Below are 13,804 nucleotides of genomic sequence, written 5' to 3'. Positions count from 1 at the left end.
ACTGTCGATTGATTTTACAGTGATATCTGCACTACTCATCGACTAAAAAACACCAGATTATCCTTGTTAATTACACAACATTGATTGGTTTAAATTGTGTGCAATGCTTTTGTATTTTTCCCCTTCGATTCGGAGAAACAAATATGTTTTCTGAGTAAAGGATGGCAGAAGACACTACACTACCCAGAATCCCCAGCTATCGTTTGGCCTACACCAGAGCCATTTAATAGAAGAGTTACGACATCTCCGTTCACTCCAATGGACCACTTTTTTACAGCAATGGCGGATCGTGGAGCCTCTCAATCGTTCCCCGGAAGTTAGCGCCAAGGCTGGCAGAGCTGTGGAGTTGCAGCATAATAGACCGTCCGTGACGGACTTTTAAAGGTAAGAAGAAGTTTAAAGATGTATATTGCGGATATTATCAGTACATCTGATTCAAATGAACATGTGTATTAAAGGATGTCAGTGGATTATCCCTAAATTAGTAGATTTAGGGAACGTTTACAGATAACAGATTAAGCTAGCATAACGAAGCAAGTTAGCAACACACGTTGAACAGCCTTTTAATTGTAAATTCCGTTCTCTCTGTCATTTCGTCCAACATGTTGAATTAGAGAAGAGGGGCTTCTAAACGGGATTGTATGCGGGGGTGGAGGGAGTTAAATATTAGATAAATATAACTTTGGTGCGTGTAAGAGTGAGTGTTTTTAGCAGAGCCATATTGTGTCCTTGTGATTCTGTTGATTATTACCTGTCTGTATAATGTTGCAGCCCAGCTGATTCTGGATTGATGGCAAAGGGAGAGGGACTTAAGTGAGAGTGAAAATACAAGGTACGTTTAATACTACTGTTTTATATAAGTAAACACCTTATCTCCCCAAGGCAATAGGTGTGCTATATAGGTGTGTATAACCCTTTCTCCTGTCTGTTGCTCCCTCTCTCAGCACAAGAACCAGAGGGGGGTTCAATGGAGCCTGAATACCTGCACTGAGACCCTCACCCTGCACCCTGAGTCTCAACTCTCAGTGTTTTTCAAGCCTTTCCCTGTTTTTTTGTATTAAACAAAACATTAAGCTTTCCCAATGGTGTGGTTTTCGTTTTGTGAAAAAGTGCAAATGCAGTGTTTGTATATAAATCACATATTTTGTTGCTGTTGGTCGTGAAATTGCTCCTGCTGACTTGAGCCAGCCATTTTTTCCTCCGCTCTGTGTCAGTGGGGAAGCCGTACATTCGTACTCCTTTCTCTGAGCGATTTGAGCATCCCCAGGCAGCACATCAAACCATGGTGGCGACTAGGAGGCAGCACAGCAAACCATGGTGGTGACTAGGAGGCAGCACAGCAAACCAGGACAACACGGAGGAAAAGGCACCGACAAACTGCATGATATGCTCTTCTATGTTTATTGAATTCCATGTATTTGCAATGGAAGTTCCTAAAGCAACACATTTAACATCATCATCATCATCATCATCATCATCATCATCATCATCATCATCATCATCATCATCATCATCATATCCTGTCGGTCTCCTGTCCTTTCTGAAAGCCATAAAGACGACATTAGTCATTTAGATAACTTGTGTCCTCAATTACCAGGGGATTACTGAAACTACCATGAATTTAAGAAAATGGTAGAAATGAATCCAATCTCCTCTCTTTGGCTTGGTTGGTATGCATGGAAGTGCTGTGTACAGTTATTGACATCATGCGTTTCAATATAATACATTTAAACAGCTTTCAGACAGCTCAATAACATTTGGAGTGTGTACAGTAGCATTTTGCAGCTCTAGGAAGAGGTCGACCGAGCTCCCAAATCCCCTCTAAGCTACTTTCCTAGAGCATTTGAGGTCAAAGAGTTAGTTGGGGAAAAAAAATCGGCTTTGGCAAATGCATGTCTACAAAAGTGCAGCACGAAACAGGATAAGGACTGACTTTATACACTAGGGAATATATTTTCTAGTTAGCATTCACCTCAAAACCAATGCCTGCTGGATGGAGTGCTGAATAATATATTTGATGCACAAGCACTGGACATCTATTGAATAGTGGTTTTGGACTCACCTTACGCATTCAACTTGCATTTTTGTCTACAAAATGAATTTATATATTTTTTGTAACCCTAACCCTTACAATGAAAATGTGCAGCTATTGATTGCTGAAATCTACCTTGTTATTCTGACAAGGTTATTGTATAGACGTCTATGAGAAAATTACACTACTCTTCACCTGTTTATAAGTTCATTAAACATTGTGAAACATACATTCATGGTCTTCATTTATTGTGTTAGGTCTTGCCAATGAAGGATAACGTTCATTTTGTAAATTATCGTCCCATTTAGTGTAAAATATAGAAGAGAGCTTGCATCAGGGCGGGGCTAACTTCTGATTGACAGGTTGCTAACACACAGCTGTCTGGTTTGGGTGTTGTTAGCAACCGCAAAAGTAACAAGATGGCAAAGCTTTAAACCGTAGAACAGAAACTCATGTGTGAGCATCCGGTGACTACGTCAACTTTTGATGGGAAGTCTACGAACTCATAATTAAATATGTCGATAATTGCAAAGCTTCAAAACACCAAGCAGCTAAAAGAAATGCAACCATATGTTCTGTAATATGCTTAATAATCATTACATCTGACTATAAAACGAACACTGGTTCCATATAACTGAATAATGTGTCAACTCTGTAATAAAACGGTTTTGTTGCCTTTAAACCCAACCCATCAATTGTCAGTGTGTTACAGAGAGCTACTGCTTTATAGTCTCAGGACTCAGCAGTTCATGTTTTGCACGGAAATCTCCCTCTGGACTCAACCCTTTAATTTGCTTCTGATTGCACTTTGTGAAAAGAGCCTTTGTATTGTGCACTGCCAAGGTCACATTTCATTGCTTTTTGCCAAATGTTCAGCTGAAACGAAATGTGAACAGTATTCCTGTTCACATTCTGACTAAGTGTATTTTCTTTCATCCATTTGAATAATTATAGTCCTTGAACTTTAGAGATGTAAGATGTTGTTGCATTAATCACAATACCAACTGTTTTGCTCTGCTTTCAGATAGTCCTATTTTTTAGGATAGTGTAAGAAGTTGACGAATTACTGGGAAACACATGTATGTAGAATATAATTAACCATGTTGCCACCCACCAAACTTATGTTGCTTCCAGGATAAAAATAGCCTAAAATATCATCCTTCTTCGCCCTGTTTTAGAAGATTTAGACCTTTTTTGTCTGCCAGTGTTGCACCAAACTGACTGTTGCCCTGGTTGCACAAATGTTCAAACAGTGTGTCCTCTCCATTTAAACCCATATGGGATTAAAGTAAAAGGGATTCTCTCCTCTGACTATTCCTTTAATCTCCTTAACAATGTGTTGCTCCCCTCTTTCTCCGCAGCGGCTGAAACTCCACCAAGCTTGATGGTTCAACCTCTTACCCGTACGAATGTGCCTTTCCCCCGCTCTTCTCCCTTTCCCTGTATCGTCCTCACTGGCGTACGCTTCAGTATCCAGCCTGATCCTGTCAAAGAAAACTACCTATCGGAAACGGGTGTATCGTTTTATGTGTTATTGTACAAAAAAACATTGGGTTCAATTAAAGAATTATTTAAAGAATGTAAATTAAGCCACCCCACAGCTGAACATCACCTGGGGTCCTTCTCAGGTCGATTAAATTGAATCCTTGCGTCCCTCACTTGCGTAGTTTCCCTGCGTTTAGTCCCTCCCACCAGGGAAGCATGGAGAGACCCAAGGAAACCACGAGAGGCAGGGAAATGAGTTTTAAGAGCAATGGGACGTCCTTTCTTCCGGAGCGTCACGTGAAGCGACGTCCGTTTGTGATGAAGCCGCACAGCTGTTCGTCTGACAGCAGCCAGTTCTGTCCCCGTTATTTTCACAAACACCCCCCCCCCCGCCTCTGTTAGTAGGCCTATACATTTACTGACACAAACATGTGTGTCATCTGTTGTAGACCCACATACATTAAGTAAAATAAGAACTCATTCTCAAAAAAGATAAACGCCATTCTTAAAATGTATAAACGAAAAAAGCGATCATGAAAATGTTTCCAATAAATGAATAAAACATTTTTTGACCACTTTGTTGTTCAGATATATCACATAGTTGTAACTAAATGATACATGAATTGAAACAAAACACAGTATAGACTGAGGAGTGACTCTCGTGAGTTTCATGTATTTTCTTCACTCCGCTGGGAAACGGATCTCATGTCAAGAAGCATCAGATCAGTGCCTCGTCCAATCAGTGAGCGATACACAGTAAGGGGGCGGGGCGAGTATCTGTGGATTTCATCGGAGGATGGTCTGGTGGTTCCTCGGTTATCGCTCCATTATCGCTCCTCGGTCCCCCGGCAGAAATAAGCGCCATGGGACGGTACACAAGATGGTGCAGACAAATCAACTTCCGGTGATACAGAGGACCGAGGAGCGAGGAAATGAAAATAATCGACCTGAGGAGGACCCCCAGTCCCTTGTTGCTAAGGACCTAACGACGCACACCTGTTGTCACGTCCCCTGATGAGCAGGTGGCAGAGCTAACAGAGAGTAACAGATAAATCACGCTCTGTATCGTGTATACATGTACTGATAAATTAACTGAAATACTGTACTGCAATACATCATTAACACCAAACACATTAGTATTGTGATGAGCACACCATCACATTTTCAAACTGCTCTTTTTGTGCAGTCTGCAGAAGCATAATCCCCATTAGCACCTATTATAAACACCATACTACAGTATGTGTTGTGAACCTAACTGTAGGGAAAGCACACTTTATTCATATATAGTTAAGGATGGTTGAATTTAATTTAAGTGCTTTTGCTTCAGGGTTCCTTGTCATGAATTACTCGATAAACTTTCAAGGAAAAGACAACTCAAAATGTTTGTTAATGAAATAAACCATTCAAATATTGGTCATAATATAATTCTGATGAAGTCACCTTATTTCCAAATACTTATAAATACAGCATTCTTGTTCAAAGGCTCGGCCTCTGATCATAGGAATGGAGTAACGATACACCATCGCATTTAATGGTGTTCAGCATCGCTTTAATCAAGAATCAAAGACTTAGTTACCATCTAATAAATATTAAAACAAAGACTACCAATTAATATACCAGCTGGTTTATTTCCACTTTCATGCTGAAAGAAATCCCCCTGTTGTCCTCTGATTATAATAATATCCACATTTCACCAAAAGATTTAATTGAATTAGCTGGTTTGAATCCCATACTGTTTTTTTAATAAGAATGACTTGGTGGTTGAATTTTGAGCCGAAAAAAGATTTGTCTCAACTTTACAGACTTGTCTTTTCTTGGTTCATTTCCCCAAACTCCCTCATTTTAATGAGCAACAATTGCAGTATTTTTTATTTTGAAAAATGTAACCCCCCCATTTAACAATAAAGGTTTGTTGAAAACAAAATTGAAAGACACAATCTCGGGTGATTACTCATAAATGCATCACTGAATAAGACAATCATTTATAAAAGCACTCAGGGCTACTTTCTACTCACGGTGACTTTTACCTTTTTATTATTCTGGCTCTGGAGGCAATGATTGATGCCTAAAGCAAGTCAGCTGTTTGATACAGAATATGTATTTCCAAAGTACAATTTAGCATGATCATGATTGATTATGGTGTAGCATACCCTGAATGCAGCTGATGCATTTGCCATTTTAAGGATATTGCTGAGTAAAGTCTCTTTCTGTCAGGGATCCTGTTTTACCTTTCAAGACATTTTCAGCAGCTTGATTACTGAACATGGTGCTTTTGATTTTGAGTCCAATTTGATTTACTTTTGAAGCACCTATTCCTAGCAGGGAAATATTGATTGTTTACAAAAACACATGGTTGCAAGAAGCAGCACCTCTCAAATCCCTAATTAGACATAGAAACCTGGATACTCGAGGAACATTTCAGCCCTTTGAAGTCAAACCACTCCGGGATAGAACAAAATAAATAATGAAATATTAAAAAAAATGGAGTGCCTCTCTGAGGAATATAATACTTCAAGTGCACACATTTCTCTCACTCTCGCATGTTCTCATAAGCCATGGGGGACGCGCTTAACAGTATATAATTACTTCAACCTGCCGCTGTGCAATGCCGTCTGAAAGGTAAACTTACCAGACATTCCCTATGAGGGGCAATCTTATTTTTGTTCTTTGAAAACACGAGTTCTTTGATGGTGGGAACACTGTCATCTCCGCTGCAGGTATCCTGTTTTAGAAACTTCCTATCAATCAAATGGAAAAACTTGAAAGTTTAACTCCAGGCGAAGCCAATGGGAATGTGTGTATCTGGCACAAAGTACAAAATTAGTATAGAATAATTGGAATGCGACTCGTATAGGCGAGGAACATCTTTTGCCAGAATACACTCCAGACACTTTCAAGAGTGTACTCTTTGCTTATATATGTGGAGCTAGTAGAAAGTTACATTTTAGAAAAAGGTACAATCCCAATACTCAACAGCATACTGGTTAATCTCCGAGGAGCCCTTCTTTGGAACCAGGTTGTTTGAGTTATTCTTAAGGAGCCAATTGCAAATGTGAATCTGAGGATGCAGCCTTGAGGCCAGATTCATTGTCATTCTTAGTAGGAACTGAGGAGTGGAACTTTTGTCAGCACTCACCCTCTCCTCTGGGAGTCAGTCCTTGGACATGTGATGTTGTTTCAATACTTCCTACACCAGCAACACTTGGGTCTCTTTTCTCATTCAGGTTGCAATGTAAGTGTGTGCATGCCGTAGGGACAGTTGGATGTCAGCAGACCACCTCATACTTACCGCAACAAACCGAGCTGCTTTTGTCCCCCCGAGAAGTCCCTGACCTCAATGGGTCTTTTGTGTCACTGTGTACCAGAACAGTTGAGGTGGTTCGGGCACCTAGTTAGGATGCCACCTGGGCGCCACGTCCAGCTGGGAAGAGACCAAGGGGTAGACCTAGGACCAGGTGGAGGGATTATATCTCTTCGCTGGCCTGGGAGCGCCTTGGGACCCCCCAGTCAGAGCTGGTTGATGTCGCCAGGGAAAAGGAAGTTTGGGGCTCTCTGCTGGAACTGCTACCCCCGCGACCCGACCACGGATAAGCGGGAGAAGATGGATGGATGGTGTACCAGAACATGGCTACAGAATAAAGGTATGACACTAAAGGATCAACACTTCTGTAAGAAGTATTGACCTGGCCTAGAAGGTTTGAACCAGACAACATAAGAAAAGTATGATACATGTTTAGTTCAACATTTTTCCTGTGAACAATATAAAACAGATGGTTTGATTTGGTGCCTTTCAATAGTTTCCAATATCACATTCACCTGTCAATCAAATATACTTTGGCAGACAAAGTGACTGCCTTCTAGAATACTAATAATTCCCAAAACTTACTTAGATTACATAAGTATTAAATGGTAATAATATAAACTTTCACAAAAAAAGTTTGACTAACTGTCTCAACACTTTTCCAATGGGGGACATTGATATGCTAATATCTGCACAAACCTTCCCATTAATATATCCTAAACTCTTCCTGACCCCCCCCCTACCCTTTCCTGCTCTTCTTCCTCCATCTTCATCATCCCTAAATTGCTCCAAAGTCTGATTGCATCCCACTTCCAAGAGATGTACACCCCTGTATCTCTGTTCCTGCCCACCAGTGCATCCTCTGCCACTCCTTGACACTTAGCACTGCCTCTCTCCATGCTGACCTGTGCGTGGAGCCAATCAGTCTTGACCCGCTGTCTCTTCAGGCTTTGCAGCAGTGGAATGACCCTCCTAGACTTCGGTTACCGGAGTAACTCACTTCTCAAGAAGGTCTTTCCATCAACTTCTTTTCCAGCAGAATCACTTCCCCTCTCTCCCCTCCAACCTCTCCTTGCTCTCAGAGTGTCTCCTCTCCTCCTCCTCAGCTCGTTAAAGTTCCTTTCCGAATTGTAATTCTTTGGTTGCATGAATATTATTAGGATAGCATGACTGTGAACCTTATGCTACCTCACTAAATGTATTTATGAAAAGTCGGTCTTAAAAAACGATGTGTGTGTATTAGTTTTTCTAAATCCAGGACTTTCTTAAGAAGCTATGACTATGTTTTAAATTCATTTTGAAGGTTTTGAATTGTTTGTAGTGACAATATTTGCATACAACTTTCTTTCAAACTAAATTCATGGCAGCACAATTCGAGATTATCTTAAGAAAACACCTTTTCTTTTTAGCTTTCAAAACAATATGGCTGTTTTTCAACCTGCCAACATATTCAGGGTTTTAATTAAATTCCTTTCCCAAAGTATAATGTGAAAAAATATTTAAATGTTCTATGAATGTGTAAGATCAATCACTGTCACTGAAACGTAACCTGACCACATTTTTCCATTCTAAAATTCCAAATCAATACCAGGTCATAAAGAACAAACAAACATGACATCGGTGTGTACTGGCAGGTCTTTGCATTATCTTTCCAGCTTATACTCTGAAATGAAACGTGTGATGTTGCACTCATTTCCAAGGCTGCATCATTATTCCGTCAGAGCAAGAAAAAAATAGGCGAGCATTTTACTTCAGGGTTTTCTTGGAATCCAGGCATATTGAACATTTGAAATGGTCGTATTCAATCAAACAGGGATACTTTCTGAAGCAGAAGGTGGTGTGCAGGAAAAAAGGATGTTCTGGACATAGAGAATTTATAATCACAGCCTCCATGTGATATAAAAATAATGACGGACAGGGGGATAATTACAAGGACACAGCGTGTGTAGGTAATTGCAGATAGGCTGAAATGTTGAGCTCAATACACATATGAAAATGTAATAATTAGCACAGCAGACGGAATAATGGGTCAGTGGGAGAAAGCACATGGCAGCTAAGAGAACAGTTGCTGCTGCTAAAGGCAATGAATGCTTATTTGGTTTTAAAAAATTAAAAAATAACCCATTACATGTCGTTTATTTTGAACAGGGCCAAAACAAATAAGGCCCAATTGGACCCTAAATATTTTAAGCACTTTATGCATTTTGTTGTTTAAGTTAGTACACAACGCTCTGTTTTGGTTTCTTTACCACTAATATATTTACTGGGCAAAGAAATCCAAAAGTTTGACTGTGTTTTGAGTCCCATTTATATCCCTTTATTTCCATTTAACATTTCATTTATCTCTAAAACTTCATTACCGAGTTCTTCCATGAGCGTCATACGATCAAAGGCCAAACAGACTTTAAAGAATACGTATTTGAATAGAAAAAGCCATTTAACAATATTGTATTAATTGCTTTTATATGTTGTGAACAGGACAGACCATTGATCGTGTTCGGCAGTGAAAAGCTTACAGGAACTAATTTAAAAGGGCATTCAATTTGATTGTATAATTAAATGATTTGTTGGGGCTTTTTCTGAGCCTCTTAGTTATTGCAACATATCTCTAATGAAATATTTTAGTGAAGTAAAGAAAATGTAATTACAACAGAACAGTATTCTATCTGCCTTTTTGTTCATTGTGTTTACCACCCACAAGGATGTGTCAACAAGCTAACGTGAATGCGGCCAACAAAGAAAAGCTGAGAGAAAATGTGGCATTTAGCTGGATCTCTGAAGGGGGGGGGGGGCAGTGTTTTGGAAAATACAACAGCTCAACAATATCTCAGCAGCAATAGGACCTCACAAATTGTGCACTGGGGTATCAAACGGATGAGGCTGCATTTAATTTTCTTTGAGGTGGCCCGAGCAATAAAGTGTGGCTCAAGGTGATAAGCGGAGAAGAGCTGAAGCACATCATTTCAGTTATGTGGAGGGATACAGTGGACATTCTCCTACACTGTGTGTGTGTGTGTGTGTGTGTGTGTGTGTGTGTGTGTGTGTGTGTGTGTGTGTGTGCTCTCTAGCAGGTGCAGCGCATTAAGGTAATAGTGTCCTTTTTCTAAGCTTTATTATACAATTCTCCCTCCCAGCTGAAGACTCTTTAAGAAGTGTTACAAAAGGGTTGTTGGCTTTTTAACATCTTCCAGGTGAAATCCTACCGCTCAGTCTTGAGGCGATGCCCTTAACCGTTCTTTCACCAGCAGGAAAACATCACCACCATGTTTCAGTGCACATTCAACATGTCTGCACATTCACCGCAGAGTCTTCCCTCTCCACAGCGTGCCCTTGATGCTAGTCACTAAGCCCTCCCAGAAGTCTGTTTTGTCAGTCACTTGTCATCCTCATCTCCATCCCTAATCTAGAGAAGCAGTTATTCCCCGAATCCCATCACAGCCTTCAACCACAAGCCGCCAGCTCCAAACACTGCTTCAGGGGAGACGAGGTATTTTCTGACAATGGCAGAGAAGAAATAAAGCGGGGGAGGCCGGGCTGAAAGTTGAAAGCTGTCAGCCAGCCATCAGTTCCCATCAAATCTCTGTCGACAATTTGTACTACAGCATAAATGTTATCGTGTTATCATAATGGCATATGGACTTTCCTTACCTGCACTTGTATTGTTAGCATTGTTCTATTTATGTTTTTATTTATCATTAATGATGATATATTATGCCTTTGTTTGTGACAAATGCACTTACCCTTTGGATGTTATTAGCCATAGATAAGTTCACCTCAATGAATGCATGTGAGTGCCAGGAGTGGAGCATGGCACACTATATTTGGACGATGATAATGATAACAAGATGTTTAATTGTGTTACCTTGAGTGCATAATGATGTGTTATTAATTCTCAGAGCAATGTTGCCGAACTGACGAACCATATCGGGGAGCGGAGAGGCGTAAAAATGGGTCAGCAAAAGCTGATGTACCGGGGCATAAAGATTAATCAAGAGTTACATTTTAATAAGGTACGGTAAGGTGTTGCTGTTATCTATCCATGTATTTCACTTGAGTGTGTCAACATCAGAGTTGGGTGTAACTGTTACTGTAATAATATTACTTTGTCGGTAACGGAGTAGTGTAACGCGCTACTTTTATAATCCAGTAATCACACTACAGTTACTAACATTGCCCCGACACGCGTTACTTCGTTACTTTCTAAAATCAGTCATAATCAAACCTCAACAAACACCTGCAAAGAACACATGCTAGGTGAAGCTAACGCACAGCTATTTGTTGTTTGTTTATATCACGTAGTCTGTTCTTCTTCTCTGTTTTCCGGTTGTTGCCTGTTTTGAATGACGAATACACACTACCGCTGCCTGCTGGTAAGGAGAGTTATTGCCACTCACGCATGCGCAGTTCGTACGTGCTCGGCTGAAGTCTGGCTCCAGTGCAACACATGGCCAACACGCAGGAGAACACGCTGACGCAACAGCGTGAGCAGAGATAGACTGCGCAAAATATACAGATAGCAGGAGACAGAGGACAGCCACGGTCAGATAGCAGGAGACAGAGGACAGCCACGGTCTGATAGCAGGGGACAGAGGACAGCCATGGTCAGATAGGAAAACATTCAGGAGCTATCTGGATCAGTCTTATGCGACAATGGAAACTGAACTAAAGAGAACATTTGAAACTTTAGCAGTCTGCGTGATCTGCCTGTAGGGAGGGGCGGGCCGGCCCTGCGAGTAAAGTAACGAGTAAAGTAACGAATTACTTTATGTAGATAGTAACGAAGTAGTGTAATATATTACTTTTTTTTAAAGTAATATGTAATATGTAATATATTACTTTTTTTTAGTAACGACCCCATCTCTGGTCAACATAATGTACAGTATGTGTGTATGAGCATTAGAACAACACATGTCCTGAAATGGGAAGTGGATGAATGTGTATTCAAATTTGACAGCTATCAAACCAATGGTTGATAAGACATTTCACAAAATGTCATGGATTACATTCAAAAGTTTTCTAAGATTTTTCTAAAACATTATCAGACCAACGTTTCCATTCTTTGAGCCAAAAAGAATGGCGATACTGGCTTAAAATTAATGAAGAAATATAACAAAGTGGATTTTCTGGAACCACTTAGTCTTCAATGCCGGAGTGTTAAGCAAGGTCTAATAATGCATGCAGACATTTTCCGGGTGAAGGTCAGGATTTCGATTCTCTCCAGGTGCCATTAGGTAACTCCACACTGATTTGCAGTAGTGCGTCATCGACAGTGAAAGTTGGTGCCTAGTCCACCCCTTTCAGACAGGATGACGCGTGATGGATTGAAATGGAGGCTCTTGCTAAGTTTACTGCTTCGGACAATCATATCTGCTCGTGCCTCTTGAGAAATGGCACCGGTATCTCTCCTCCACGGTGGAGGAGGAATTTTAAGCAAGATGGATTTTCATGTATTTTATTCCTTTGAAGGTTCCGGGAGGTTGAAGCACAGAATCAACCACACACACTCTGTTACTCTGAGGTTCTGATTTGATGAACAACTCGAGGCAGAGGACAGACTGTATTTAATTGGTTTGTGAGGCTTCCCAAGCTTAGAGATTAATTAAAAATGAAAGAATGTGATGTGAGAGAGCAAGAAGAATAAAAAAAAAAAACAGCTTCTGAGTTTTGGAATCCATAATCCCAGGACGTGAACTCTTGTCTTTTCCAAGCAGCCACTATGACTTTGCATTCCCAAAGCAGATTTCTCATTGTCTGATACCTTTTTACCTCAATTTCTACATAACCTTTAACTACAAGGACATAGATGCAATATTTATCTTACTCGTTATTCTATTCATCTCTAATTCATGCAGCACACTGAATTGATAAAATAATACACTTAATATTAAAGCACTGGTAATGAGGGTATTGCATAAGCGGGGTCTCCCTTTTAAGGCATACTGCCATGTTTCTGTTATGTTGGAAATGATATCCTAACTAAGATATGTTATACATGTTCTTGTTTTCAAAGAAATCCAAAGAAAAAGACCAAAACCAGCAATGGATTGACAACAAGAAGAGTAACCAACAGGACTGGATTCATAGCGAGAAGAAAAAAGCAATGCGTATCTAACTAACTACATTAGTGCTCTCTATATTGCATATTTCGTCTGAGCTACATCCGTTGATTTGCCGTTCCCCAGTAGTCAGTCAAGTTAATGATCCATTCTTTCAGATACAATCATGCCAAACATGACGGTAAACAATGAAGACTTTGGCGTTAGCACAGACATAATCATAGGAGACCAAACATCATGTAATATTTAAGTTCCTGCTTAGCCCTGCCACATGTATTCCAATTTCCATCATACCAACCCTTTGGGCAACCCACCGAGTTAGTGAGTATGAGATTGACGCCGTATTTATCTATAAAATGGCGTCCTCTGATAGTATCTCAAAGTCATCAATGTTATCTTTTTTCTTCCATAGGCCTCAGTAGGCATTAACATGTCATTTCAAGTGTTACCGTGCATGACACAAAGCTGTCAGATGTAGTCAATGAAATTAATTACTCAATCAAAACCTAATGATTAAAGCTCATTAATTTCTGAAAAGGAGAATTCAGACTGATGAATTGAGATGGAACACCTAAAATAGCATCTTTTTAAAGCAGGACAGTGTAAATTATCTTTTTTATGTCTCTATTTTTCTGGTGAACCACAGAGAAAACCTTCCAGCGTACATGTCATGCTACATTTTAAGGCCTTACCTATCATTACAAATAATGATAGAGCTGAATCCCACACACTAATTTAGCTTCTTTGTTCCTTCCATTGTAATATTTTGTATTTAAATGCCCCCCTTCTACATTCCCCTTTCCAAAGCCCCTCTTATTCATTTATTGGTTTACTTTAACCACCAGCACCAAGCAGATGGGGTGGCAGTGACAGCGACACACTGCTCGGGCAGCTGTGCAAGTGTGTCGACAAGAGGTAATGAATAATCAG

The 13,804-nt window shown here is 40.2% G+C and overlaps 1 long non-coding RNA gene across 1 annotated transcript; it reads left to right on the top strand.

The window, feature by feature from the left end:
• Positions 1–220: 220 nt before the first annotated feature.
• Positions 221–1,078, top strand: LOC139435314 (uncharacterized). The gene is made up of 3 exons (XR_011644588.1): positions 221–384; positions 772–832; positions 945–1,078. It is a non-coding gene; the product is annotated as an uncharacterized lncRNA (long non-coding RNA).
• The last annotated feature ends 12,726 nt before the right edge of the window (positions 1,079–13,804 follow it).

Source organism: Pseudochaenichthys georgianus, chromosome 2 (assembly GCF_902827115.2).
Source record: "Pseudochaenichthys georgianus chromosome 2, fPseGeo1.2, whole genome shotgun sequence".
In the NCBI taxonomy this organism is placed as follows: domain Eukaryota; kingdom Metazoa; phylum Chordata; class Actinopteri; order Perciformes; family Channichthyidae; genus Pseudochaenichthys; species Pseudochaenichthys georgianus.
This window is presented reverse-complemented; position numbering and strand designations above follow the sequence as displayed.